The following is a 27,963-nucleotide window of genomic DNA, read 5'->3' as shown; positions in this document are numbered from 1 at the left end:
ACCTAACACCTTTTGAAATCAATTCACTTAAGATTCTGCCCACAAGAGTTGATAATCCGGTTCTGCCAGATGGAAACCAGCTTGCCCATGTTCATCAGAAAGTCTAGAACTAACTGAGGATTGCAGGTCTGCCTATTTAGAGTCTTTTAGTCCTTTCATTTTTAATAAGAGTTAGAAATATCCGCAGATCCATTATTCCTCCTGTGAGTTGCCTGGTTGAGGCAGATACTCTTATCACAGGGTTTGCATGTTGTTGAAAATGCCCCCCTAGATTCATGGAAATGAAATTGGACCATAATTTATAGATTTGGAGGTGAATATTTTTGGATTAAATTTGTTCATTTCCTGTGAATATTCCCAAGGGAAAAATCAACGGAGACTTTGAACAGTGGACATACAATCAGAATTGCAAGGGAATAATCATTTAATCTTTTCTTTATTAAATTTTAAAAGCATTTGCCCACCACCCCCCTCCCCTCTGAAGCCCTCAGTTTGTTTCTCAGAGTCCATAGTGGGGGAATGGGATAGACTGGTGATGGGTAGTAAGGAGGGCACATATTGCATGGTGCACTGGGTGTTATACGCAACTAATGAATCATCGAACCTTGCATCAGAAACCAGGGATGTACTGTATGGTGACTAACATAATGTAATAAAAAAACATTAAAAAAAAGCATTTGGCCAAATATAGTTTTTCTTCCATTATCAGTAAAGTCATGACACTCAATTGGTGTTATTTTATGTACATAAATCAACACAACCAATGATATATTACTTGGCACTTCTCTGTGTCACCCAGGACAAATTAAGTAATTCTGCTTTTAAGGGGAAAGATTAGTGTTTTGGTGTAGAAACAATACAGTCGAGTTTCAGCAGTAGAGGCATAAGTGCACACACACACATGCACCACATGCACATATACACATGGTAAACCTAAGTGTTGCCTCCCTGGCTCCCTGTCTGAGCCTCCTGATTCTACCGCTAAATGTCTTGTATCTGTTTACTTCTCCATCTTCTCAGGGTCACCTTTCTGGAGCACCGTACCACTTCCTGACCACATGTGGATCTCTCTACTTCCATTCTTGCTGAGCCCCCACCCCACTCCTGTCCACAGCAGCCAAAATAATTTTCCCCTTTAAATGCAAACTGAATGAAGCATGAGAGACTATGGACTCTGGGAAACAAACTGAGGGCCTCAGAGGGGAGGGGGGTGGGGGAATGGGATAGACCGGTGATGGGTAGTAAGGAGGGCACGTATTGCATGGTGCACTGGGTGTTATACGCAACTAATGAATCATCGAACTTTACATAAAAAACCAGGGATGTACTGTATGGTGACTAACATAATATAATAAAAAAATATTATCATAAAAAAATAAATGCAAATTGGATCAGGATTCCCTCCATTCTTCGGTTTCCTGCTGCAGTTGGGATAACATCTGACCTTCTTCAGACCCAGGATGATCTTCTTTCCTTTGCACTCACCGTATACCATCTGTGACCGAAATACCGACGACGCACAGCTTGTGGTCAGGACGGTCCTCGGTCCTCGGATCTCCACTGGAACTTTACCTCCTCTGGAAGCACTTGCTGGTCACTCTGCTCTCCTCTTTCAGAGCCTTTATCACGATATGTGATGGTATTTTCCTGGATCTGGTTCCTCATTTAACACAGCTCCCTAAGAGCTGGGATCCTCTGTTTCTGTCCATTTCTCTGTCCAGAGCACTGCACGAGTGAATATCAGATGTGTCAGGTAAGAGTGGAATGGGGGCAACATGGACGGATCAAAACGACACAACACATCCAAAACTGGCCCCCGTCGTTCTACGGGATTTTCTCAACAGGTTAGTTGTGATTTTTGCCCTCTGTTAAAGTTGATCTAGCTCTCCTTCCCTCGACCACACCTGTGCCCCCTCAAATCCACTCTTCGAATGACGATTTGGCCAAAACTCAACTCTGCCTCCACTGTGTACAATAGAGCTTTTATTTTATTTTTCTTTTTGTGCATTTTTACTGAAATTCCAGTTAACAGTGTAACATGAGTTTCAGGTGTACAATATAGTGACTCAACACTTCCATACGTCACCTGTGCTCATCACAGCAAGTGCCCTTCTCCATCCCCATCACCTGATTCACCCATCCCTGCCCCCCACCCCGCTGGTGACCACCAGTGTGTTCTCGAGAGTTGAGAATCTGCTCTATATTTGCCTGTATTTTTTAACCTTTGCTCATCTGTTTCTTAAATTCCACATGTGAGTGAAATCATATGGTATTTGTCTTTCTGGGACTGACTTGTCTTGCTTAGCTTTATACCCTCTACGTCCATCTATGTCATTACAAATGGCAAGATTTCATTCTTTTTTTATTTCTGAGTAATATTCCAGTGCACATATATACTAAATATTCTTTTCTTTTTTTCTTGTATGTAGGGTCCATAGAGCTTTTATTTTTTCTCTTTGTATCTTTACCAAGTGGTAAATATGGTAATGACTGGCAGGAGAAGCAGAGAAATAGTCTATATACTACTACTTTTTAAAAATCCTCATAAAGGTTGGCTTAATTGGCTGATTATTTGCATCTTTTACCTTGCTAATTTACGAGGATTATTATATTTTTAAAATCTCCATTTAAATATGTACATGAGCATGTGTCTGACCTCTTCAGTCAGAGAGTAAAGACACGATTTTATTTTTCCTTGGCACTGAGCTCTGAGTTAAATTGCACACTCATATTGAACATGTATATATATCAAAGAGGATGCATTTTTTTTACATATATATATTTCTCTCCTCTCTTAATTTCTCTTATTGCTTTTGAATGGTGAGAATCCAAGTTCATTTTTGCAGGAAATATATATTTTTAACAAGCTTATTTTTTTTAACAAGTCGAAATCTTGTAACATGCTGTAACCATCTGTCATTCAGTTAAGTCTAAAAATCAGATGTATCAAAACTATTTTTTTTTTAAGAAAATGTAATAATTTCTTTAAGACCTTTATACCCCCTAAGGGACTTAGGGTCATTTTGCTTCGAAGCAACACTGACCCCCTGTGGCCAGGAGAATCTTAGAAAAAAATTTTTTTTTTCTTTTTACTGTTTTCCTCCTAATAATTTCTCTGTCATGGCAATGTTTGTTTTTCAGTCCATACAATTTATTTTAACTTAACAGTGTTGATATAGCCAATCTATAATTCTCGCTCACCGAGGCGACATTTAAGAAAGGGCCCTGTTGTTCGCTGTCACCTCGGGGGAGCCTCCTTTGCAATGGGGCAGAGCCTCTAATGGGGGGCGGTCACGCTGAGTTTGTGGTTACCTCCAACCTTTACTTCACTTTTCTCCTGTTCCTTCCCTTTCTACAAATGAGTCCGTTTACTTATCTCAGGAAGGCCCTGGAGTCAGCTGCTCCTCATTTCTTTATAGCTCATTGTTCTCACTACATCAATTTCCTTTTCAAAGTATCTGTGCCTGATTCTCTTTCTTATTTCCATTTTCACCACCTTTGTCTTCAGCTTCCCTAAAGATGACAGCAGCTCTCTGGGCATCTTCTCTGATTTTCCTGCTTTAAGAAAAATTAAGTATGGTTTCCGTACAACATTATATTAGTTTTGGGTGTACCACATAACGATTGGATATTTGTATATCCTGCAAAATGATCGCCACGATAAGTCTAATTAATATCCTCGCCATCCATAGTTACAGAACTGTTCTGTTCCTGTGATGAGAACTTTCAAGATCCATTCTCTCAGCAATTTTCAAATATACAGCACAGGGTTATTAACTCTAGTCACCATGCTGCTCACAACCTCCCATGAGTTATTTACTTTACAGCTGCAGATTTGGAGCCCCTGAACCCCTTCATGCCTCCCCCTCCCCTCTATCCACCGGGCTGTTCTCTGTTCGCCTCTTTTGCTCTCCATCCTCGGAAGCCCTGCGCCAGGGTTGTGTGAGGACCAGCTGGCCCTTGTGGGTCTGTGATCAAAGGCAGGCAGGCGCTAAGAGTTTAAAAATGTTTACAACAGTTTGACAGAGTACTTCCATGTATGTTTCAATCTAATAATAAAAAAAGTGGGTCTTGGGTAGTCATTGTCTTTTTTCATTGCATGTTCTGGAAGTCTATTTTTGTTGTATGCTGCCGTCTTTGACCACGGTGCTGCTCGGACTGGAAGAACAGAGCCCTTCCCTGCAGCAGGTGTGAGGAGCTCTGCTCGGCTCTTTCCCACTGGACTCATCTCTCCTAGACACTCTGGGGGTGTTATGTCCTTAGTCAAAGACTGCAGTGTCTTCTTGCATCACCATGTATCATATGTAAACTGTCCATGGGATTTCTAGTGTATTTTAACTTCAGTCTCGCTGTCCAAGTCCCCAGTCTGGTCCCATTCCGCTGGTTCTCAAGACCTCTGGCACACATTCCTTCAACTCCATTCTCTCTTTGCTTCTATTCCTGAGCTGACCCCACCTGGGAGCTAGCGGAGATGCCCTCTCCTCTGTGACCCCTCCAAATGGGACCATTGTTTCAAGGCCCACCTCACGTTTATTCTCCAGTTAGAATTTTCTGGTTATTCCAAACATTACTGGTCTTTCTCCTACTCCATTCCTGCGGCTCCCATTTGCTGAGGGCTTTGTCTGTGAGGGCAGGGCTCTCTGCACCCTCAATTTCTGTGTACTGTCCCCCTCAATTCTCACTCCAGCCTTACCAGCTATTTACTATTTTCATCCCCATTTTATGGATGAGAAAGCTGAGATACAACGTGTTGAGTCTCATACCCACGGTCGCATAGTTTGGAGAGTGGATAATAGGCAGTCTCAATTGATTTTTGATTTCTCTGTAAGTTACATATTATGAACCCTACTTTAGATGAAGATAGTGATGTTTGGTGTTTTAGGCTACAGAGCTGGTGGGGAATTGATTTGAACCCATGTCGTTTTATTAGTTTCTTGGGCTGCTGTAAGAAATTTTTGCACCCTGGCTGGCTTCACACAGATTTACGTATCTCACGGTGTTGGTGGCTACGGGTTTGAAATTGAGGTATTGGCAGGCGTGACTGTTTCTGGAGACCGAAGGAGAGTCTGTTTCCCTCTCTCTCGTTTAGTTTCTGGTAGTTGCCAGCCATGCTTGGTGTTCCTTGGCTTGTAGTTGCACCACTCTAATATCTGCCTGATGTACACATGGCCTTCTCTTCTCTGTGTCTGTGACAAATCTCCCTTTCTGTTCCTTTCTCTTGTAAGGACACCAGTCAGTGGACATAGAGCCAACACGAAATCCAGGATGACCTCCTCTCAGGATACGTGATTAATAATACCTGTAAAGACACTTTTTCCAAATAAGTTTACATTTACAGGTACCCAGGGTTAGGACAGAACATATCTTTTTGGGGGACACTATTCAGCGGGGGGTTGTCTACACAATCCACATTCTTTTCATGCCTTGCCTCCTGCCAATCACTCTGTCTCATGCAATTCTGTATCTGAGGACATACCCTCCAGACTTGTAGCTCAGCATTTCACAAGGTTTAGTTTTATTCCTGCTGTTGGCACTTGAGGACCATGCTTTACACATTACCTGCGGCCCCTCCGTGGCTCTCACAGTGCAGCACAGAGAAGAAAGTGCTCAGGACGGAATGGCAGGTGTCAGTACGGTGAGACCTCCTTGGATGGGAGAGCTTGCCCTAGAATTCAAGGTCACAGCATGTGGAAAGTTAGTTGACAGCTGTGGATAGAGCCATCGTTGTGTGTAAGCAAAGGGGACCGTATCCCCCAAACACGAAAGGAAGCCAATTGGGGGAGGAAGCGCTGGGGGAGGAACTAATAATTAGTAAAGCTTCTACTGTGTACTAGGCCCTAACCCCCATCCTACTTTATCATTATTCATGCTTTGCCCATTAAATTCAGAGCAACAGGGAAAAAAAAGGATCTAAAATCCCTAAATTGCAGTTGATTTGGGGATAACGGGTTAGGCTAACAAGGTTGAAGGAAAGCACTTTCGTGATTCATTTTGAAAACAATTCTTGAGAAATAATTGAACCTCAAGGTATCACAGATCTTATCAATCAAATAAGTGCTTTTATGAAAAAGACAACAGCTCAGCCCTGTGCGAGAGGCTTCCTTTTTGTATTGTCACTCATGGGAAAGCTTTTAAAGCTAAATAATAAAACTGCTCATAACTTTTAGTCTTCAGGTTTCAGTATCCTTTTTTCAGTAACTTCACTTCTGAAAAGTTAAAAATAGTGGAATTAATTCTGAGCACAAGAAAGCCTGACTCAGAATTTCAGAGCTTGATTTGCATTTTAAACCTTCAGGAGTAAGGGGTTTTGTTTGTTTGCTTTTGTTTTTTTACTTAGCCCTTGAGAATGTAATGGTAAAAGACAGCACTTTGAGCTGAAATGACGTGCAGTGTAATTGGAGGCTGGCTGGTGGGTGGTGGGGGGTCCAGGCTCCCTCCAGGAAACTCAGCCTTGAAGCTGCTTTTTTCTTTTTTTAAAGTGGATTGTTCTCCAAAGAGAACGATGAGAAAAATGTATCTCAAGTTAGTGTTCTGTTGAAAAGAGGCAAAGACTGCTTGTCTTAAATGACTGCATCTGTAATGAGAAAATAAGGGAAAGTAAGGCCTGCTATTCTGTCCTATTTGTTTTTGATACCTATTTTCACGTGTGAGGCTCTATTTCTGGATATATGCTCTCGATATATTCCTATTTTAAGATCTCTCCTCTCCTTTTGTGAACTGTCCGACTTTACCTCGTGAAAATTGGAAGATTATTTCACTGTTACCGGGGTGGCCAAGGAAGGGCTCTTGTTGGTTTATCCACAGCACCCCCTTGTGGCATTTCTATGCATTTCATAATTCTCCATAGTTAAAATATTTTGAGGGCAAGGACAGGCTACAATTGATTTATAGTTTTTTTCTTTTCTGTGAGTTGCTAATATAATTATTGTCTTCCTGCATTTGTTAGTTCAGCTTAAAAGCCATTCTTAAGGCATGGAGAACTGGTCTACCATGATTAAATTTAGGGATGAAGCTTCTGGCTTGGAATGGACTGAGCCTAAAGTTCACGGAAGGTTTGAAGACGTTGCAGTAGCAATGGAACTAAATCAGTGCCAAAACTGTGTGTCTAATCCTTGCAATTGACTTGCTTTTAAAGACTTGAATATTTTAACTCTAAAATCCATATTTCTTAAGACTAAATTATTTTTAATTGGTTATTGCTATTTCACAGTATTCCCTTTTTCTTTATTTGAATTCAGGATATAAAATCTCAAGAATTTTTCATTAAGTCCTAAAATGTATATCTTGTGCAACACCTTCTAAGCTCATGTGCAACTTAAATTTGTGTGAAATTATTTGGAAATTAAGTCGTCTGAATGAAAATTTCATACGTGAGAGGTATAGACTCGGGGCAAATTCGAGCTACCCCATGTTAAAAACGCTCGACAACTTGACAACTTCTTCCTTTGGTCATCAAAGATTTCTACTGCTGTATTCACTTTTCAGTCTGTCCTTCAAGTTTTGTTTTGTTTGCACAATTTAGATTAGGGGGTCATTCAGAGATCATGCAAAACACAATTTTGCTCAGACTGTATTGTGTATTATGTTTGAGGGTACTAAATAAATGCTTAGTTGGAGAAATAACCAGATCTAGGGCAACTTGTTTAGAGAGTCAGGCCTCATTTGTGTGTATGCGTGTGTGGGAGAGAGTGTGTGTTAAGACGTATATTTATGCATATTTAAAAATCATGTTGGGTTTACCTGTGTTTTGCATGTATATTCTTGGGAAAAATAGAATTTCTTCTAGAAGCAGTTGGTGTTAAGATTCCTTTACTTAAACGTCTGTCTTTAGTTTTCTAAGGGACACTTCACTGTATTATCTAATTAGTTACTCTAAAAAGTACTTTGGATTTGCGCATGAAATTTGTTTTGGTACAAGTGACTACAACTCCTACAGCGACCCATAGCTCCAACAGAACACTCAGTGCCCTATATGTGAGCTGCTGACTTGAACTCTAAGGTAATGCTTCCCTGACTGGTAGTCTGTGGTGACTCTCTTCTTTTATGAAGAAAAATCTTTTAGGAGATTTCTAGGACTTCATGGAGACTTTCGGGTCTTCTAGTGAAAGTTTCCTTTGCTTATGTATTTACTTATTTATTTAAACTGTGGTAAAATTCACATGGTATAAAACTTACCTTCTAAGCCATTTTTGAGTATACGGTTCAGTGGTGTTAACTATATACACATTTTTGTGCCACAGATGACTTTTTGTCTTAAAAAACCGAAGTGCTGGGGTGCCTGGGTGGCTCAGTCGTTAAGCGTCTGCCTTCGGCTCAGGGCGTGAACCCGGCGTTCTGGGATCGAGCCCCACATCAGGCTCCTCCGCTGGGAGCCTGCTTCTTCCTTTCCCACTCCCCCTGCTTGTGTTCCCTCTCTCGCTGGCTGTCTATCTCTGTCAAATAAATAAATAAATAAAATCTTAAAAAAAAAAAAAAAAACCGAAATGCTATGCCCATTGAATAACTCCCCTTTTCCCTCTGCCCTATCAGGGCCTTGTTAATTATTAACCTCAGATACTGCAAGGACCAGGGCTGGAGGAGGAGGGCAGCTGCTGAGGGGAAGGAAGGGATTCAGGTGGTGCTAAAAAAAATGCTAATTTACATTATAATCAGTCTATTGCACCAACCATTCTCTGTGCAAAGCAAATTAATCTCATCCCACTGATTAGTATATCAACTATTTTTATGAACTCTCCTTTCCTTATTTTTCCTCCAGGCCAATCTTGTTGATTTTTAAAAATCCAATTTCATATACGGGGTGAGGATCCGCAGTGTGATTTGTGCTAGACAGCTTTGATTTTTTAAAACTTAAATCCTATATTTAAAAGGCCTTCTAAGAAGTGTTAAAAATATATTTATATATATGAAATCCTGGTGCCTGATGAAATGAAGGTAGGTATTTTTAACTACATAGAAGAGAATGGTGTCAGGGAATGTTTCTCTGTTTATCCATATACATTTCTGAAGGGGGGGGGCTACTGCTTCATTAATAGGATCACTCTGGAGGTCAGAGTCTTTTTTTTTTTTTTTTTTAAGATTTTATTTATTTATTTGACAGATAGAGACAGCTAGTGAGAAAGGGAACACCAGCAGGGGGAGTAGGAGAGGGAGAAGCAGGCTTCCTGCTGAGCAAGGAGCCCAATGCGGGGCTTGATCCCAGGACCCTGGGATCATGACCTGAGCTGAAGGCAGACACTTAAGGACTGAGCCACCCAGGCGCCACTGGAGGTCAGAGTCTTGATGGCAAGTGTACTATGCAGTCCCTTCCCTCCGGAGTTCTATCTTAATTTGGAGACTTTGTGAAGGCAGCAAAGGGACCAATTGAGGATAACGCCACTCTATAATCCTGTACAGATCCTAACCGCCCTTTCTCCATATCCTTTTGAAGTAGGCTCTGGCAACAACACGTCTGGATTTTAACTTCATTTCTGCCATTTACCAGCTGTATTAATTACCTTGCCGCATGACAACCCTCAGCTAAAAACAATATTCATTTGTTATTTCACAACTTCTGGGAGTCAGGAATCCAGGCACAGTTTCACTGGGTCCTTGGGCTCAGGGGAGTGTGGGCTGTGGTCTTATTTGAAGGCTCAGCAGGGGAAAATCCACTTCTGCAGTTGGCAGGCCTCAGGTCTCAGTTTCTGGCCACGTGGGGCCTCCCAGTGGGCAGCTGGCTTTCTCCGTATGAGTGAAAAAGATAGTGAGAAAGAAAAGAGAGGGCTAGTAGGGTGGAAGCCAGAGTCTTTTTGTAATCCAATCTTGGAAGTGACATCCTATCACTTTGCCATATTTCATTTGTTAGAAGTGAGTTACCAGATTCGGGTTGTCAGCAGGAGGCATGAATAGCAGAAGGCTGGGGTCACTATGCATCATCTCAGAGGCTCCTAACATGGTGTCAGTGGGCAAATACTCTCTTGGTCTCTATCACTAACATCTTTGGGATCAGCGTTCTCATGCATCAAATAGTTAAAATAATGATTCTTACTTTCGAAGGCTGTTGTGTGGATTAAAAAAGATATTAAGATACTTAGAGCTGTACCTGGCATGTGATTAGGGCCCAATGAGGTATTAGCAGCATCCCCATTTGTAAAGGTGGAAACCAATGTCCCCTGAATTTAAGGGACTTATCCAAAGTCCTACAACTCAGAAGGGATGGGGCTGCTGGGATATGAACCCACGGCTGTCTACTGGTTTATTCCGATCACAATGGAGGCTTTGATGTGGTTCCATTTCCAGATGTGTAACAGGTGTTCAGAGCTGTGTTCCCCCTTGATTATTGTTCATCAATGACTTTGTGTTGATAAACTCATTGGCCAACTCCCATTGTTCATTAGTTTGGTTTATTAGTATCATTTGATGCAATTAATCACTCCTTATGCTGGAAAACACTGGTATCATTTCCTAAATTGGTGTTCCCACTACTTTCTCTCATCTGTTTGGCTTGTAACTGTTGAAGTGCCTTTGTTTCAATCCTGGACTTTTTCCCTTTTTAATCTGTACTTCTTCTTGCTTCTATCGGCCAGTCTCATGGCTTTAAATCTTTGTGGAGGTGACTCCCATCTCAGTCTCCTGGTTTCCAGACTTGCTTATCCAACTGTGCACTTGCATCTCTGTGTAGGTGATCTCTGCTTGTCTAGCATGTCTAAATCTTGTCATGTTCAAAATGAACTCTTGATCTTCCTTCTAGAAGCTTTCAGTTAATTCCAAGTCCAGATTCCTTTTTTTCTTCACAGCTCTTGGTGCCTTCTCATGTTTTACGTATTTTACTTATTTTCCCTTCTTTCTTTATTTTCCTTAGTTTTGCTATCATCTGTGTCTGCCTTCCAGAATACAAGCTCTATGAGGGCAGGCATTGTTTCTCTGCTTTGAGCAGTACTGAATCTTATTAAGGTACTTGAATATGGGTGAACATAGAACGTCAGTCAATAAATGTTAAGTGATGAAAATAAATAAACTGAAAGCTATACAACATTAGGGAAACACTATGGAGAAAGAAATGCTATCATGTTCCAGCTTTTGGCATGTAATCCATGCCTTGTCTGTCACCCCACTTTCAAACAATAACTCTAAACAGCATATGCTAATAGGCCAGTGCAGACACGATACTAGGCGGTGGAGGAAGAGAATGTAGAGTGCATCTGGAGAGGAGCTCCTCTGAGACCGGGGTGGCAGAAAGAGCAAAGAAGGAAAGGCAAGTCACGCTGGTAACTTCCAGGAACAGCAGGGGCAGGGAGGAAGTCGGGATTGGAGCAAGAAGTGATAAGAAAGTGAGAAACAGGTTTTTATTGATTTGAGAACTAGAATTATTGAATAAATGCACAGAACAACATGAAAAACAGGCTGCTTGGTATTGCTAATTTAAAAAGAAGAGTAAATTACTTCATTCAAAAAAATGCTTTAAATATAGAAAAAGATTCCAGCAAATTGAATAGAACTTTTTTTCTTATTATTGTGAAAGGTCATGGCGGTTCTAATTCCAATGTCCAATTACCAGGCACCATCAGCAAGCAAAGTAGAATCAACTCAATTTCAATCTCAGGCATTTGCCTCACCTTTAACTAGCTTTGGTATGACTCACTGCAATTTTCTCATCAAAAAGCTAATTTTAGGAGCAAAATGTCAAGAAAAGATGAGAAAGAAGAGCTTGCTTTTGTGGAGGCTGGAAGGTTTTTGAATTTGGGCTGCACTTGTAAACTACCTGTCAAATCAGTCACCCACAGAAGCCTCCCTGATGTTTCCTCTGTGCTCCGAGGAAATATAAAACAAGACAGAAGGACAAACATGTCTGTCCCAATCCCTAATCTCAAGTGTAGGATGACATTCTGTTCCAGCTGGTCCCTAACTTTTGATTTGACCTGATGAAAAAAAAAATTTTTTTTAACTTTTCATTTGTGTAAGCAGACTTGACATCATGAACAGTTGTATGCTGGCTCCTTCACCGGCTGCTGTTGTTCTGTAAGAAATACTCTCTGTAAGTGAAACCTATGTAAGGAGAGAAAAAACAGATTTGTATTCTCTAGGCTGATGTGTTGGCCTTTCACTACAAAAGAAGAACCATTTGTTTATTTCTCTGAGTGATGATAATGAAACTGTCAGCCAATTCTGTCATCAGTCCATCCAGGTCTGCAGTGCAGGACCATCTCCCAAACACACTAGGCGTTAAGCATTCTGGTGTCTCAGTAACAGTCACACCCCAGACACTCTGGAGGTGCAACCTCAGTCCCTCCTGCTGCAATTCTGGAAAAGCTTATCTTGTTGAATCAAAATGAACAAAAATGACAGAACAGTTATCCAATTACCTTTCGTAGTCTTGAAAAGTCAGACTCCTGATGCAGAAGCCACAGGCCTTGCTCCCTTGGTCCTTGTTGATAGCCTTTGTCTTCAGGTCTTTAACCCCGTTTGCTCTCATGTTCGATCCCATGTTTAAAGGCTGCCCTTGCCTGTGTGCAGAGATATGAGTTGGTATCACAGTAATTTATTTTGCCATATTATTGCAAGAAATTATTTTTATTTACTGTTAGTCTGCAGATGTACCAAAGGATGGCAACTAAAAAATCCAAAAGTTTGATTTTCCCCCTCATGTACAATCTTTATTGGTAGTGCAAAATAGTTAACAGATCCAGAGAAATGGAAGAGGACACTCTCCTACCCTAAGTGAGGGACGTGCAACCAGGCCCAATTGGCCATTTTGGGCACAGCACCTTCTGAAGAAGGAGCCCCCAGGCAGGAGGGCTCCTTACAACATGAGAGAAGGGGCAGGGGCTATGTTTCACTTCTGGCCACTTGGCTCTCGCCCACCTGCACACGTCCATAGCTCAGGGTAGAGGCATCAGGGGCCTGGGCTAAACCTATAGCTCTCCAAACCCAGGTACCTACCTCATGCCTCCTTTAGCCCCTACCAGTGATTAGCCAGGTTGACCACCAGGCGCTGTTAGTGACCCACCCTGACCCAAAGTGAGTAGTTCCCACAACATACTATATTTTAGCCACTGTGTGGGCTGCCGGCCTTCAGAGCCTGCTGGGATCCCTGCAGCTGGCCCTAGCCAAAAATCAAACCAAACCAAACCAAACCCAGAACAAACCCAAACCCAAACCCAAACCCAGCCCTTTCCAGGTCTCTGATATCAACCAAAAATGGTGGGCATTGATGTTACCACCCCAACCAAACGTGCTTTGTCTCCTGAAGGCAACTGTCCACCATGACAAACACCCCACAGTCATGGGGTGCAGTAACGGAACGGTCCACTTGCCACATGGCCTCACTGGGTCCGAGTGGCGGGTGGTCTGGTCTGCTCAGTTGAAGGCCTAACCCTGCAGCGGTGCTGGGCCACCTGGTACAGGCTGCAGGCCTCTGGTCCCGTCCTCCACCCCGTCCTGGAGGCCCCACCCCATCCGGGGAGGCCTCTTCCCTTCTGGCCAGGGTCCAAGTCCGTTACCTCGCAGCCAGGCCGGCCCCCGAGGCGTGGGCCCCGGCTTGTGGAGGCCGCCCAGCAATTGGCAATGCTAGGCGCAACCCCGTTGGGGCCTGGAGAGCACAGGCCGGGCAGCCCCGGCAGCTGCGTCCTGCTCAGGCAGCGTCCGGAGCGCCAGTGAAGCGAGGGACCAGGTGCAGCGTGGGGCGGGGCCCGGGGCTCGAGGCACCGTCTGGCCGCCGGGGAAGGCGCCTGGGCAGCCCCGCGCTCCGGCTCCGCCCGCCGGGAGAGCAGCGCACGAGCGCTGCGGACATGCTGGGCGTGCTGGGCCGCGCCCGGAGCCCCCCACCCGGAGGTGGCCTTACCGAGGAGCCCACCGCCCGGTTCTCCCCCAGCTGCGCGAGGCGCCGACCACGCGGGGCCGCAGGTGCTGCAGGGGCTCAGCGAAGTCGCCTGTCCTGCCGGGTGCGAGGCCTCAGGCTTTGCGCGGAGGGGCGCGAGAGTCCAGGAGGATGTGGCCGGAGTCCACGCTGAACTCGAGTCCACAAAGGTGAGCTCCACGTTGTCGCCACTCTGGGTGCACCGTGAGACAAGGCCCCGACGTCCGTGTCTGAGCACTGCCACGGCGTCTGGACGGTCGCCTCCCTGAGCGCCAGTTGGCGGGGTCCCGGGCCCAGGGTCTAGCAGGTTGGCCCGCACCACCTCCATGGTCAGCGGGAAGGAGCCTCCTCCGTGGTCCACGGCACGTTCGGTTTTAAGAGCATTCGAGACATTTTAAGTTCGTGTGACTTCGTTGCCAAAGTCTTCCCTTTCTGAAGGCCGTCCCAAGCCCAGGACGTGGCAGGTGGAGCTCGGGCTGATCCCTCGTCTTGGAAAATGCCTGTCCTTGTCTAAGGTAGGGGAGTGCTCACGCTGTGCGCCTCTGCAGGGGTGCACGCGGGGTGGAAGGTGGGTGGTGGGAGGAGAAGGCCGGGGCATTTTTGCCCTCCCGAGTTGCTCGGGAGTGTCAGGCATCGACAGGACGCAGCTCTTGATTCTTTCTCTTTACCTGTGTAAACAGAATTTAAAGGCCATGCACTTTTTTACTCTTTTAAGGAAAAGAGAAGCAGCCCTCTCTTAGACACATGGCTGTTATTCTGGAGGATATTCCAGGCCACGCAAAAAAGCTAAAACGCAAAGAATATAGCCTTTTGTGAAGAGACCAAATTTATAACCTCCTTTCTTTCTTTTATTTTTTCTTTTCTTTCTTTCTTTTTTTTTTTTTAAACTTTGCTAGCTTCCTATTGCGATTGCTCATTTTCTTAAAGGGTTTGGGCTGTTTCATTTTGGAATGAAAGTTACTTTACTCTGCCCACTGTTTTCCTGAACCTTTCATCGTAACATTCTATTTATGACATGGCTGAGAAATGAATGCCATTGGTCCTGTTTCAAGGAGTTCTGAATAAAGGTGTTCAGGATAAGTGTTGAGAACACTATTCCTTGTGGAAGAAAATCTGTAAGAATATTGAGCAAATTTAGTTAGTTCCTCTTCCTGAATTTATTTGTTTTTCATAAATTCAAGGATGATTTGAATTAGAAATAAAATAAAAATACAAGTAATATACCGCATAAATTAAAGATCAAGCAAAAAAAAAATTGGGGAAGTATTTGACAGAAATTGAACAGATCAAGAGTGGATTTGCTCAGTATGGAAGGACTCAACGGACATTGGCTGAAATTCTGCTTTGGTCGGACTTTTAGTTCTTTGTGAAATAACAAGTCACATAATTGCATCCAGTTGTCCTCCCCCTGCCCAGAATTAGAGGTTTTCATAGATAAGTATGCTCAGTTAAACTAAGACCTGGGGAGCTTTACATACTATCACCGGGTTAGTTAGTGGCCATTTAGAGTGACCTCAGGCACGTGGGCTCCGTGGTGTCATTGCCCTCAGAACATTGTACCTCTCCCTGCAGCTACTGTGATGATTATTTTATGTGTCCACCTGACTGGGCTAAGGGATGCCCAGATAGCTGGTAAAACATTACTTCTGGGTGTTTTTGCGAGAGCGTCTCTGCAAGAGATTAACATTTGAATCAGTAACCCAGTGATGCAGGTGGGCATTGTTCAAGGGCAGTACAAAGGGTAGAGGAAGGGCAAATTCACTCTCTTGACCTCAGCTGGGACATCAGCCCTCTTGGTTCTCAGGCCTTCAGACTCCAACTGGGATCCATACCATTGGTCTCCCCTGGTTCTCGGGCCTTTGGACTCAGGCTGACTTACACCACTGGCTTTCCTAGGTCTCCAGCTTGCAGACAGTGGATTGTGGACTTCTCAGCTTCCTTCACCCCCTGACTATATCTATCTATCTATCTATCTATCTATCTAGCTGCATAGATGTATTGGTTCTGTTTCTCCGGAGAACCCTGACTAATGCACTAACATTCTTCTGCTCATGACAGGAGATGCTCCTATCTTCATTCTTCATGCTGATTAGGGCCCTCACTTTGCTGCTGCCTTTGAAACACAGCAACTGGGATGCCCAACAGTATTTTCAGGGGGTTTGTGTGAATGAGTTTATGAGACCACGATGCCTAGAAAATGGGTAGTGGCTGGATATGAAAACAGGGAAGGACAATTTTAAAAGTTGAGAATACAAAAACTAAATGGTACAATTGATAGTTTTGACCATACATAGGTCGTGCACTGTTGATGTATGGGACAAGTCATGTTTAAAGTGTCAAAATTTCTCATGAAGGAAAAAACTAGAGGTAATTATTATTATTATTTTTTGGGTTCTCAGGAAAGTTAAAGATGTGACTGAATGAGGCAGATTAATTTCAGTTTTTTTCAATCTACTCTTAATTTAAAATGACAGCTCCTTGCTATGGTAGTGTGAGATATCCATTTAATAAATAGAAGGATTAGGGCAGCTTGTTTTTAGTGTATTATTCCTGGTTAACAAATTGGGAGATCTCGAACATATTAACACTTGAACTTTATCCTAATGAATTTTCAGATAGTTGCCAAATGGTGCTAAGAACTTACACATGAATAAAGAATTCTCAGCTTGTTGTCTTGGAAAATTTTGCTTTAATGAATAGACACAGCTCAGAATATCTATTATTAGCATACAAACACTGTCAGGTTCTTTTTTGAAAGTGCCCAATCATTTGCAGAAGTTTCATGTTTTAATATGAATATTCCACATTAAATCTTCATCAGCATTAATGAATCACCAGGTATATTCCTGGTAGGGAAGGCATTGAAGAAATGCAGCAGATAAGAGTTCCAAGAGTTTTCTTCTTCTCGTCTTTTTGGAAAACTCTTATGAAAAGTATATCCAACATAAAATGTTACGCCTCTGGGTGGCACTTGTTAGTAACCCAGGATTTGTATCACTTTACTTCACTTAATCCTTATGACGACACCATATGTTTTGGAGGAAGAGAGTTTGTAACATTTTACAGATGAAGAAATGTGGATTCACCAGCTTAAGCGACTGGATCCACAGCACACGAGCAGTAGGTGAAAATTCAGGTTTGCATCAAGGTTTTTATAGACCCTGGTTCAGCATCCTCTGTATAACATTAGGGTGATGCTTTTGCACTTTTAATTATAAACTATGTATGTATGTATGCATGGATGTATTTATTTATTACAAAATATTCATAGCGTTGGGATGCCCATCACTGCTGGGGATTTATGTTGCTGCTTATGTTCTGACCGTGACCCCATGAAATGATAAACAGCAGATTCCGTGCATTGTTCTCTTGTCCCTCTCTCTGTGTTCAGGTGGTGGTAAGTCATTAACAGTGATGCTGATCTTACCTAGGATGTTTTCATAGTCCTGTGAGTCTGTGAAGAAAGTGAAATGGTAAAAGCAATGCTACAGGCTGGTAAAGTTTCGTTTCAGCCACAAGGATGCTGCAAAAATGCAAAAATTGAACTTCGTTTTCTTTTCTCTTTTCTTTTTTCAAGATTGTATTTATTTATTTGCGAGACAGAGCGAGTACCCCCACACAAGTGGGCAGAGAGGCAGAGGAAGAGGGGGAGGCAGGCTCCCCCCTGAGCAGGGAGCCCAACTCCCGGCTGGATCCCAGGACCTCGGGATCATGACCCAGCTGAAGGCGGACGCTTCACCGACCAGACACCCGGGCGCCCCTGCACTTTGTTTTCTGGTGCTGCCCTTCCCTAGGAATGAGCAGTTTGTGTGCAGTCAGTTTTCGTCTTTCCCTTTGAAAACAGCCTGCGTCTGTTTATTTGAGCACTGGTTTTGGGGGCTGGTGTTTAACTCTTTTGTGAGAAGCGTGCCAAGGCAGAAGGAAACCGGAGGCTGCTGAGGCTGAGGCCTCTTCTGAATCTGGCTGAACCTCACACGGGGCAAGGGCAATTTACCTTCCCATCACACCATAAACTAGAGATCGGCCAAAGGAACAATGTTCTCCCAAGGCATGAAAATTGTTACTTGGCGTGACGTACAGTCTGGGTCGTGGACATTCTGCTCTGGTGATCATTTGTTTAGCTAATGAAGTTAGAGGCGGCGGCAGCGTGCACTTCTGTGACTTGGCCCGGTGGCAGGACTGGGAGGGTGAAGGGTGGCAGCGTACAGGATGGAACAGTGCGCTTGCCTGTGCGAGAGGGAGAAGCACAGGATGGGCAGGAGGCTGGGGCTGTCTCTTCCCTTCTGCTGTGGCTCACGTGGGAGAGGAAGCACTTTCCCTCTACCTGTCTAGGTTTCCTGGCTGGGTCTGTGAAATAAACTAAGAAAGGCAAATTAACACGAGAAAGAGTATATGGACTTATCAATTTTTAATATTAAATATACATGGGAAGTCACAGGGGAAAAAATGGATAGCCCCAAAAAACATCGGGAATTAATAGCTTGTATGCTCTCTAACGGGGGAAGGGGAGGGGAGGTAGTTCACTTAGGGGAGAGAAAATGATTTTTAGGGAAGGTGAATGGGCCCGTCCTGCTGGGGAGGGGATTTTTGATAACTGGGTTCCTTTGGGGGATCTGTCTTTAGGCAGAGAATAGGAGTTCCAAGAACGTCTCCCTCTGCATCAGATCTTAAGTGTCTGCAGCTCCAAAGAATCACCATCCCAAAGTGGGGTATTGCGAGGAGGCCCCTTGTAAGGGCCTTCATTCCCGAGAGAGATGAGCCTGGCCTCCTTCCATGCCAAGGTGGAGAGTCCTGTCTCGGGAGTTGGCGGCTCAGGCCCAGGGCCTTGCAGGGGAGGGGAAGAGGCAGCGACTGCAGAGGGGTGAGGACTGGCGGAGGGCAGTGGTGCTGGGCACAGCTGTGCCTCATTGTCTCTCCCCCGTCAGCCCTCGGCAGCTGGATGGATGGCCTCCCGATTCCCGTCTCTCAGTAGCTGGGTGCACGGTTGTTAAGTACGGGCTGTCGGCTGCCCAGGTCTGTGCACTGCTCCCCACTCTCTCTGAAGTTCCTCTTGGCTTCTGTGACGAAGTCCAGAGGGATCTGTGCGGAAGTGGCCAATGGGATGAACTCCCGACGGCAGGGAGGTGGGCAGCGTCCAGTGGTAAAAGCAGAGTCTTGAGATGCGTGAGGAGGGCAGGCCGGATGGGTGGATGGCAGGTGCTGCGTGCGTAGATTTTATTCTGTAGTGAGGGTAAGAGGCGCTCTTGGCAAACGGATCCTTAATATATTTTTCGGAACTGAAATTGTACCAACACGTAGGATTAATTACTAAAATCAGTGTTATGACATATTCGAACATATTTTAAGAGAAACTGTTACGTTCCTGTTTCTTGACACAACTTCTAGTGGGGGTCATATTTTCTGTAAAAAGAAACTTCTGTTTTTCTGATTATAAAAGGAGTATATACTTTTTATCGAGTACTTGAAAAATACTGATGAGTGTAACAAAGAAAACAAGCACCATAATTCCACAAAAAAGAGGTAACCACTGATAATATTTTGGAAATATTATCTTTTGTTGTTTTTGAAACACACATTCATATGTAATATAATATTGTGACATGCCACAGATAGAGATTTTAGATTTTGTTTTTCATCAAGCAGCTTTATTGAGATATGGCTTGTATACCATAAACACCCATTGTAAATGTACACTTAAATTATTTTTAGTCATGTAAATCTGATGCATCTCCTGTTGTGAAATGTCTGTTCCAGTCTTTTGGCCAATTGTCTTCTTACTATTGAATTATGAGTTCTTTACGTATTTTGGATGCAATTCCTTTGTCAGGTGTATGATTTGCAAGCTTGTGGCTTGCCTTTCACTAGTACTCTCTGTTCAAGTGCAGGAATTTTTAGTTTTGATAAAGCACAATTTATTAATTTTTTCTTTTATGAATTGTGCTTTTGGTGTTGTATTTGAAACTTTTTGCTCAACCCTCGATTTTTTTCTTGCGTTTCTTGTAGAGGTTTTATAGTTTTATCTTTCAAGTTAGATGTAGCCATTTTGAGTTAATTTTTATGTATGGTGTATGTTAAGGGTTTCAGGATTTGTTTTGTTTTGTTTTGTCTGTTTGTTCGTTTGCATGTGGCCATTTAGTTGTCCCAGCGCCAACTGACCACTAATGTAGAGCTTTATCTCTGGATTTCTCCGTTCTCTTCCATTGATCTGTGGGCCTGTCCTTTTGCTGGTACCACCTGTCTTGTTTACAATGACTTGATAATCATTGTGGAATTAGGAAGCATAAGTATTCTGTGTTCTCTTTTTCAGGATTGTTTTGGCTATTTTAGGTCCTTTGCATTATAAAAACATACATTTTAGGATCAGCTTGTGAATTTCTACAAAAAAGTGTGCTTCGATTTTGGTCGGGGGTTTCACTGAATTTACTTATTTATCTTATCAGAGCATTTCCCCCATGCTTTTATAATTCTGATACTCTGAGCTGGGATAGTTTTGGAGGCATTTCTGGTGGAAAGAAGGGTGGTGGGCTGGATGACTTTTCCATTTTCCTTTTCATCTTGGAATTGACGAAATGTTTGCCCCACACTACATGTATTTGCAGAGGTCTTTACAGTTGTGGAACTGGGGGCTGTGGGTTGGTTGTGAGCATCTTACCGGATTCTCCCTGGCAGGTCCTAGGGTCACCGGGGGAGGATGAGTAGCCGGGGCGGTCCTGGAGGCTGGCGGTCACACTGACAGGTCAGTGAGTATGGAGAAATCAGTCCTTATGCCACCAAGAGTGTAGGCTGCCAAAAAGAACTCTCGAGATGACACACATATGCCGCATGACCCGGTGGGCTGGCCAGGCAGCAGTTGCTGTCAGGAAGGCATCTGCCAGACTCGGGTTGAGAAAGAGCATTCCTGCCACTTCCTGACAACAAGGTCCGCGGGAGGCAGCACCCAGCCAGGCGCCCGTGGGAAGCTGCACACACACCATGGGAATCGACTCTCTGGCTTCTTCTGGATCAAATGGTACACGGTGGGGTTTACAGCCCTCGCTGCTGATGTTATAAGGTTAGAGACAGTGACCTTGGGAGAGTTTACACTCAATTTAATTTTTATTGTTTCATGAAATGGGAATTGTTTTCTGCCAGTCAATAAAGCAGCGGGCATCCTGCTGTATAATGGATGTGGATAGGCTATTACTGTTTGTTATAGCTGTTTAACTGCAGGGCAGTCTTATTAGTGGGGATTTCGGAACTACGGGACTTTTGCCAGCCTCAGGCCTAATTCTCTATCCATGTCAGCAGTAATGCTGTTTCAAATAACAGGTTATGGCCACTTCAGAAGGAGAGGAAAGTTCAAAGTCTCTGAAGTTTAAAATGCACCAAAAAGGAAAAAAGCTGGGAGAATCAGGGATCTGAGCAATCAGCAAGTTCAGGGGAGACATGCCTGAAATATAAGCCAAGGAATCAAGTGTTCTGGGAAATGACAGTGCAGCCAACCTAGCAGGTGAAAGAAACATTATTGAAGAAATCAGCGGAATCACACAGGAGAAGCACAATGCTTAAGGCGAAAATCATTAGTTTAGGGATGGAAAAATGATCATTTTTCCCTGTGTGTTATGAAAAAAAAATACAAACCATCCTAAATATTTCCAGTTCCCAATTACCCATTTAGACTGGGCAGAAGTCCTACCGAAGCTTATATGAAAGAGCAGGTTATAAAAGGGATCTTCGCTTGCCTTTGGGGGGGCTACAGAAACTTCCCCATTACACTGGTGTGATATAAAATCTGAGAGTGATTTTGCATTCTCGATCACGGGCCACTCTCTGCAGAGGTGTTGACCTCAGAAGCGATGGGGAGAAGGTGAGAGTTCCAGGCCATGTTGAATATAGGAAACAGAACACTCACAGAAGAATTGCTTCTCGGAGGTGACGTGTGACTTCGAATAGTACTGTGGGTAAAGAATTCTGGGAATGGGAATGGACTTGAGGGGGGTGTGTGTGCGCGTGTGTGTGTGAGAGAAAGAGAGATCTCTAGTTATTCTTTGTGCCTAAATTTAAGTTAGGTTATGATGGTTATTATAATGACTATTTTTATTCTTATAACGCTTTACAGTTTAAAAAACATGTAACATATAACATCTACAACTAGTTTGGGTGGGCCAGACCACTCACTTCCTGATGGGACCACAGGAAGACCTGGCAGTAGGTCTTACCTTATGAAAGTCCCCCCCCCTTCTCATCCAGCCAGCTCCCTCGCTGCACTCCCAATCCCCCGTAACTTGTTTTACTTTTTCGTCCTCAGTAGCACTCAATTTCTAGTATGCTACTTCAGTTACTGATTTATTATGTTTGTTGTCTCTCTCTCTCCCACTAGCATGGAGAGGGCAAAAGTCTTGCTTTGTTTTACTCACTGATGTGTCTGAAGCCATCTCTGGTACATGGCACTCAATTCATAATTGCTTGAATAAAAGCCGAATGGGAAAGAAAAGGAAAGATTCTTAGCCAAAAACGGAAGGAGAGAGCTATGCCTTCTTCCTGCTGAAGCAAGATGGCGTCCGAGAAGGCTAGTGTTCTGCAGCCCGCAGATTTCTGAGAAACCTGGGTCTTTCCCGCCCTCGTCCAGAGAGAAGCGTTTCTCTGAACCCTGAGTCTTCATCTGTAAAAACCCAGCCAGCAAACAAGTCCTGAGCAACTCCATCATTTGGTGAGCAGCCCCGAGTGTTTGCTTTTTGAAGAGCATGCAGCCATGTTGAACTGAAGTGTGGGATCCAAGCAGATGTAATCCATCCATCCTTTTAAAGTGAGTTGCTAAAACTCAGTCACAATATTAATTTTAAACATGGCATTTGTCCTTATTTTCAAACCACTGTGCTCTAATGAAGGGCAGTTTGCCAAGTCTGTGTTAAAATGTGTAGGTTTTAACTAATTTAAGTTAAAAAAAAATTGCAAATGCAAAGTAGTTCTCCGTACCAAAAGGGGATGTTGCTGGCACCCTCTAACCATACGAGTGTGTTTGTTGATAATAGACTCATTTTACTGGGAGAATAAGCGTCAGAGAGGTCTGATGGTTTCCTCCAAGTCACATTATTGCTAACTGCTTTCACTAAAACACTGAACTTTTAGTTCATTGTTTTTCCAAAGAAGTTTGAATGGCAGGAGCAGTCAGTATTCAAATCCCACTGAATATGCAGATAAAAGGCATCTTGAAGACCAACAGAAGCAATTTCCTCATTTTACAGATTAGGACACACACTTAGTTTATTAGCTGTAGTCTTCAGAGAAACAGAATCAACAGGATATCTATATATAATATACCTATATTTATTATATTTATAATAATGAATTATTATTTATTATAATATATAAATTTATTGTAAGGACTTGTTAAGCTGGAGACTGGGGAGAACGGAAGGGATAGTTCCAGGCTGAGTCTGAGTCCTAAGGCAGGAAGTGATCGATGTTCCAGCTCAAAACCAGTCAGGCCGAGAGAGTGAATTCTCCCTCACTCAGCCTTGTTGTTCTGTTCAGGCCATCAATGGACAGGATCAGGCCCACCCACATTAAGGGAGAGCAGTCTGCTTTACTGAGTCCACAGACTCCAATGCTAAGCTTATCCCAGAGCTTATCCCAGAGCCCCCCTTCCAGACATTTGCAGAAATGATGTTTAACCAAATACCTGGGCACCCCCATAGCTCAAGTAAGATGACACTCAAAATTAATCATCAGACTCAGGGAGGTGATTGGTGTACAATCCCAAGTGAGCCAGGTCAGAGCTTTGAGGACCTGGCCCCCAAATTTCCAGTCCCCTGTGCTTGCCCTCTGCACCCTCACACCCTCAGATCAATGCAGGGAAAAAACGTACATCTCCTACATCTTGATTATTAAAATTCTCATGCATCTAATTCATTCTAGTTTATGCATATTCAAATAATTAATTTCTAACAGATTTCTGCAATGTCATGTAATTTTCTTCAAATGCATAGAAAGAAGCTATTTAGTCTACATATTTAGAAGAGTAAGTAAAGGATTTTTCTCCCCAATAAAAGTAAATGGTGCATTATTGAAGTTAAGATTTCTTGTCAGTGCACTGTTAATCCGTGACTATGATGTGGAAGATGGTACAGGTATTATTGAAGGTCTTAACTATTACTCAGACAGTATAGAAAGAAACAAGGAACTATTTCCTTGATTGAGATGAGGCAGAAAATAGGGTGTTTTCTGTTGCTTTCCTCTTGTCCTTTATTAGAAAAATCTTTGTTGGTTCTTTACACTAGCATGATTTATTTTAATCATGCATGTATACATATCTATAATATAAATCACAAGTTATTAAAAGCCATTTGAGTTTTTAGAATGTTCTAGAAATTGAAGAATTGGAGTATAGAGTTCTATCAAAGTAGACAGGAGGGGCAACTGAGTGGCACAGCTGGTTGAATTTCTGACTCTTGGTTTTCGCTCAGGTCATGATCTCAGGGTTGTGGGATCAAGCCCCCACATTGGGCTCTGCGCTCAGTGGGGAGTCTGCTGGATTCTCCCTCTGCCCCTCCCCCAGCTCTCTTTCTCTAAAATAAGTAAACAAATCTTTAAAAAAAAGTAGGCAGTAAAAATAGGTGCAGTGTGTGCCCCGTGCTGGCCACTGGTACTTTGGCTCACTGTGACAGAGTTTATTTGCCATTTACTGAGGACTGCTCTATGCCAGCAGCTATAATGAAGGCATTAGGCCTGAGACCTGGAAATGCTAGGTGACTTGCGTGAATCACAGGAGCACCAAGAGGCTGAGGCATGTCTCAGGTTTATCTGACTGCGGCTCTTCTGTGCCTCCTGCATTTCAGCCATACACATGAAGTGTGATCGTGTCACCTACATGCTGTGAACCATTCACATTCCTGGCCCCGCTCCCTTGGCATTTTGGTTCAGTAGGATTGGAAAGAAGTCCAGGAATTGGTGTTTTTAATGAGTATCCCAGATGTTACCGAAGCAGGTAGATAGTGCACTTCCCTTTGAGAAATACTGCCCTGTGCTCCGCCATTTTGCTCTAGAACCGTGGACTTTAGCCCCCCGCAAGCTCTGGGAGCTGGGTCCACTAATGCCCTTCACCGCTTTCTAGATTTCCGTAGTCCCGAGCTACTTGAAGCAAGAAATACATCATGGCTTCTGCCTTGGCTTTTGGAAAGCTAGGGAATGTTAGATCACACTCAGGATTTGAAGACGCACCATAATGGTTTGCTTCCTTGCCTTGGTCCTTGAGTCTCCTTTCTGGCAATCAGGCCTGGGCCTCTTGGGGTGGTTACAAGGTCCCGTGGTCCTTCTGTTCTGTAGCTTTGCCTTCAAATTTAGAGCTTCCGGCTTCTGTTTTCCCCCAAATTCTGCCAGATTGGACTATGATTATCCCAGATCCTTCAAGAGCTCCTCCAAACCGTAGTCAAAGAGAGTGAGTACTTACTCATCCTGCTTCCCTGCAACTTTTACCTCTGACCAACATCTTCCCATTTCCCTCACCTCCCTGCCCCTGGTAACCATGGTTCCACTCTCTGTATCTATGAATTCAACTTCGTAAGAGGCTGCATTCAAGTACGATCGTGAGGTATTTGTCTTCCTGTGCCTGGCTCATTTCACTTAGCATAATGTCCTCCAGGTTCGTCCATGTTGTCACAAATGTCCAGCATGGTGACTATAGCTAATAATACTGTATTGTATACTGGAAACTTGCTAAGAGAGTAGATTTCAAACGCTTTCCACACACGCATAACACACACACACACACACACACACACACACACATACATACATACACATGCTCTCAAAAATAGGTAACTATGTGAGGAGTTGGGAATGTTAACGAGCTTGACTATTGTAATCATTTCACTATGTATATGTATATCAAAACATGTCGTATACCTTGTGTAAATACAATTTTTATTACAAAGTGCAATAAGATTAAAAAAGAAGGGGAACTTTGTTCTTTCATGCTTCTTCTCTGAGCATCCAGGCTTGTCCCACTGCAGGGTCCAGTGTCCAGAGGAGAGCGCCTGTGCCCTGGCCTCCTGGGTGTTGGCTGCAGGAGACTCTTGACAATTTCCCATCTCCCATCTGTTGAACATTAACTGTGGGTGAGAGTCTTGCTCTCCTCAATTTCCTCACGATTTTTGGAATTGGGACAGAGACCGTGGGGGTCCTTGGACTTTCTGACAGCTGTGTAACAATGTGGAATTCTTGGGTCTCTGTGTGTCTGGTCTCTTATCCAGTTGAGTTATTTTCTTTCCTGTTAACTTTCTGATGGAGTCCAAATCTCTTACAAATTTAATGTTTGGGCCCTTGATTTGCGTTTCGTTCTCCTGTATAACCATAAGTAATGACTCTTGCTTATTCTCAGTTGCTAGATTTGGCAGCCTTTAAAAAGGGATTTATCTGTCACCCAGCTACATTAGTCTGCTGGAATCTGGCTCTTCGAAGCCATCGGGTGGTTCTCAGTCATCACTCTAGCTGTCCGTCTGTTGTTACTAGGTAAACCTCTGAGTCCTAACTTCTAACTCAAAGTCCCGAATTGCAAAGTCATTCTCCTTACTGATTTTGCATTTTTAAATTCCAAAATGCATCTTCTTTGTAATAATTTTAAAGGTGAAGAATATTCAAAAATAAAAGACCATTCTTTTTTATCTCATTCCACATGCCAGATGGGATCATTTTTAGAAGTTTGATGTTTATCCTTCCAAACATCTTCTACGCACATTGAAATATGTCAGTTTATAGATATTTACAAATATGAAATCCCATCAGTTTTTTTAATGCATATATTTTACTTCACTTTGATTGAAATAGTTCTATTAAACTTTTATCTAATGCTTCTGGCAGAGCAAACTCTTAATTAAAGGGTACGAGTTGTTGTCATTATTATAATTTTTACATGAAGAAATGTATTGCAGCATATGTAAAACTGCTAAAATCGGAAGGATTAAAAACTAGTTAACGAAGGTTCTTTTAAACTAGTGGTTCTTAACCTTGGCTCCATACTGAGATCACCTGGGAGCTTTGAAAACTATTCATGCCTGGGTCTCACCTTCAGTGATTCTGACTTAATTGATCTGGCATTTGGCCAGGGGATCAGGAGTTTTAAGCACTTCCCCGGTGATTCTGCTGTACAGCCAAGATTGAGAACCTCTGCTCTAAGCAAAGATTAAGGATCATCAGTGGTAAAATGCAAAATATAATTAGGAGCAACGCCTTGGAGAACAATGCCCATTCTTAATTAAAAACTCGATATTCACCTGACTTCCATTACTATCAGGTTTTCTTAGAATACGAACAAGCAACCAAGTGGAGGGAAACACCCTACTGCTCAGACAGTCTTTCCAGGGGCATCGAGTCAGTTGGTGACCAAGCAGGAAGTCACCTGCAGCTCTGACACTAGTCCCTGCCTTTTCTGCTTCTCTGGCCTTGTCAGGATGGTGTGTGGCCCTATCCCCTTTCCAAGGGCCATAAACTGAAGGTGAGGGAGGGTGCTGAGCCTGCGCTGAAAAGAGCAAGGGGCCGGCAGCCAATGGCTTATCTGTTGTTAAGGTCAAGTATCGCCCCATGTAGGTAGTAGATAAGGAAAAAGAAGAATTAGGGTGGTGATGGGAGGAGGTTGCTGGGGTGGCTGTTATGTCCCTCCAGGCACAGAGTCACCGATCGTGCCAATTCCAGATTCCAAGTCAAGATCTTGCACAGGTCATCTCTACTCTAGCAGGCCAAGTTATGGTCCAGCCACGCTACCTCCTCTCCCAAATCTGGAGAGGCCTGAGCTAGTTGCCAGGCAGACAGGCTCCCCCACAGCTAGGGACTCTCAGGCGTGACTCCCTTCAGGCTCCAACAGTGGGGGTGGGTAGACAAAAGAGGGACTTCCAGGTTCCCCAGGTAGGGCAACCCTCGGAGGGGCTCAGGTGGTTCAGTCTAATTTTCCTTAGGTGCAGCTCAGAAGCAACTAATTATACATTCGGCCAAAACTTGTAAAGACACTGACTTGTACCCTCAGTGGGTGAGAGGTAGAGGTTTTTGTAAATGATCAAGCACCTAGTTGTACATTCACTGCTGTCTGTTGGGGGTTTAGACAGGGAGAGGGTGAATGTGCTCCTTCCCTATGCAGTGTGCACCAAATACCACTGATAGCT

The 27,963-nt window shown here is 43.4% G+C and overlaps 1 protein-coding gene across 1 annotated transcript in view; it reads left to right on the top strand.

Annotated features, from left to right (window-relative positions):
- The window catches only part of SOCS6 (suppressor of cytokine signaling 6), a 122,047-nt gene extending 117,971 nt beyond the window's left edge, over positions 1-4,076 (top strand). Inside the window, exon 6 of the transcript XR_008959766.1 lies at positions 1,021-4,076. The gene's annotated coding sequence lies outside the window, so the exon portion shown is untranslated. The remainder of the gene's footprint in view (positions 1-1,020) is intronic.
- Positions 4,077-27,963: the final 23,887 nt, after the last annotated feature.

The sequence above is a fragment of the Ursus arctos genome, unplaced genomic scaffold, assembly GCF_023065955.2.
Source record: "Ursus arctos isolate Adak ecotype North America unplaced genomic scaffold, UrsArc2.0 scaffold_17, whole genome shotgun sequence".
NCBI classification, from domain to species: domain Eukaryota; kingdom Metazoa; phylum Chordata; class Mammalia; order Carnivora; family Ursidae; genus Ursus; species Ursus arctos.
The sequence above is the reverse complement of the archived record's forward strand: the minus strand, read 5'-3'. Positions and strand labels throughout refer to the sequence as shown.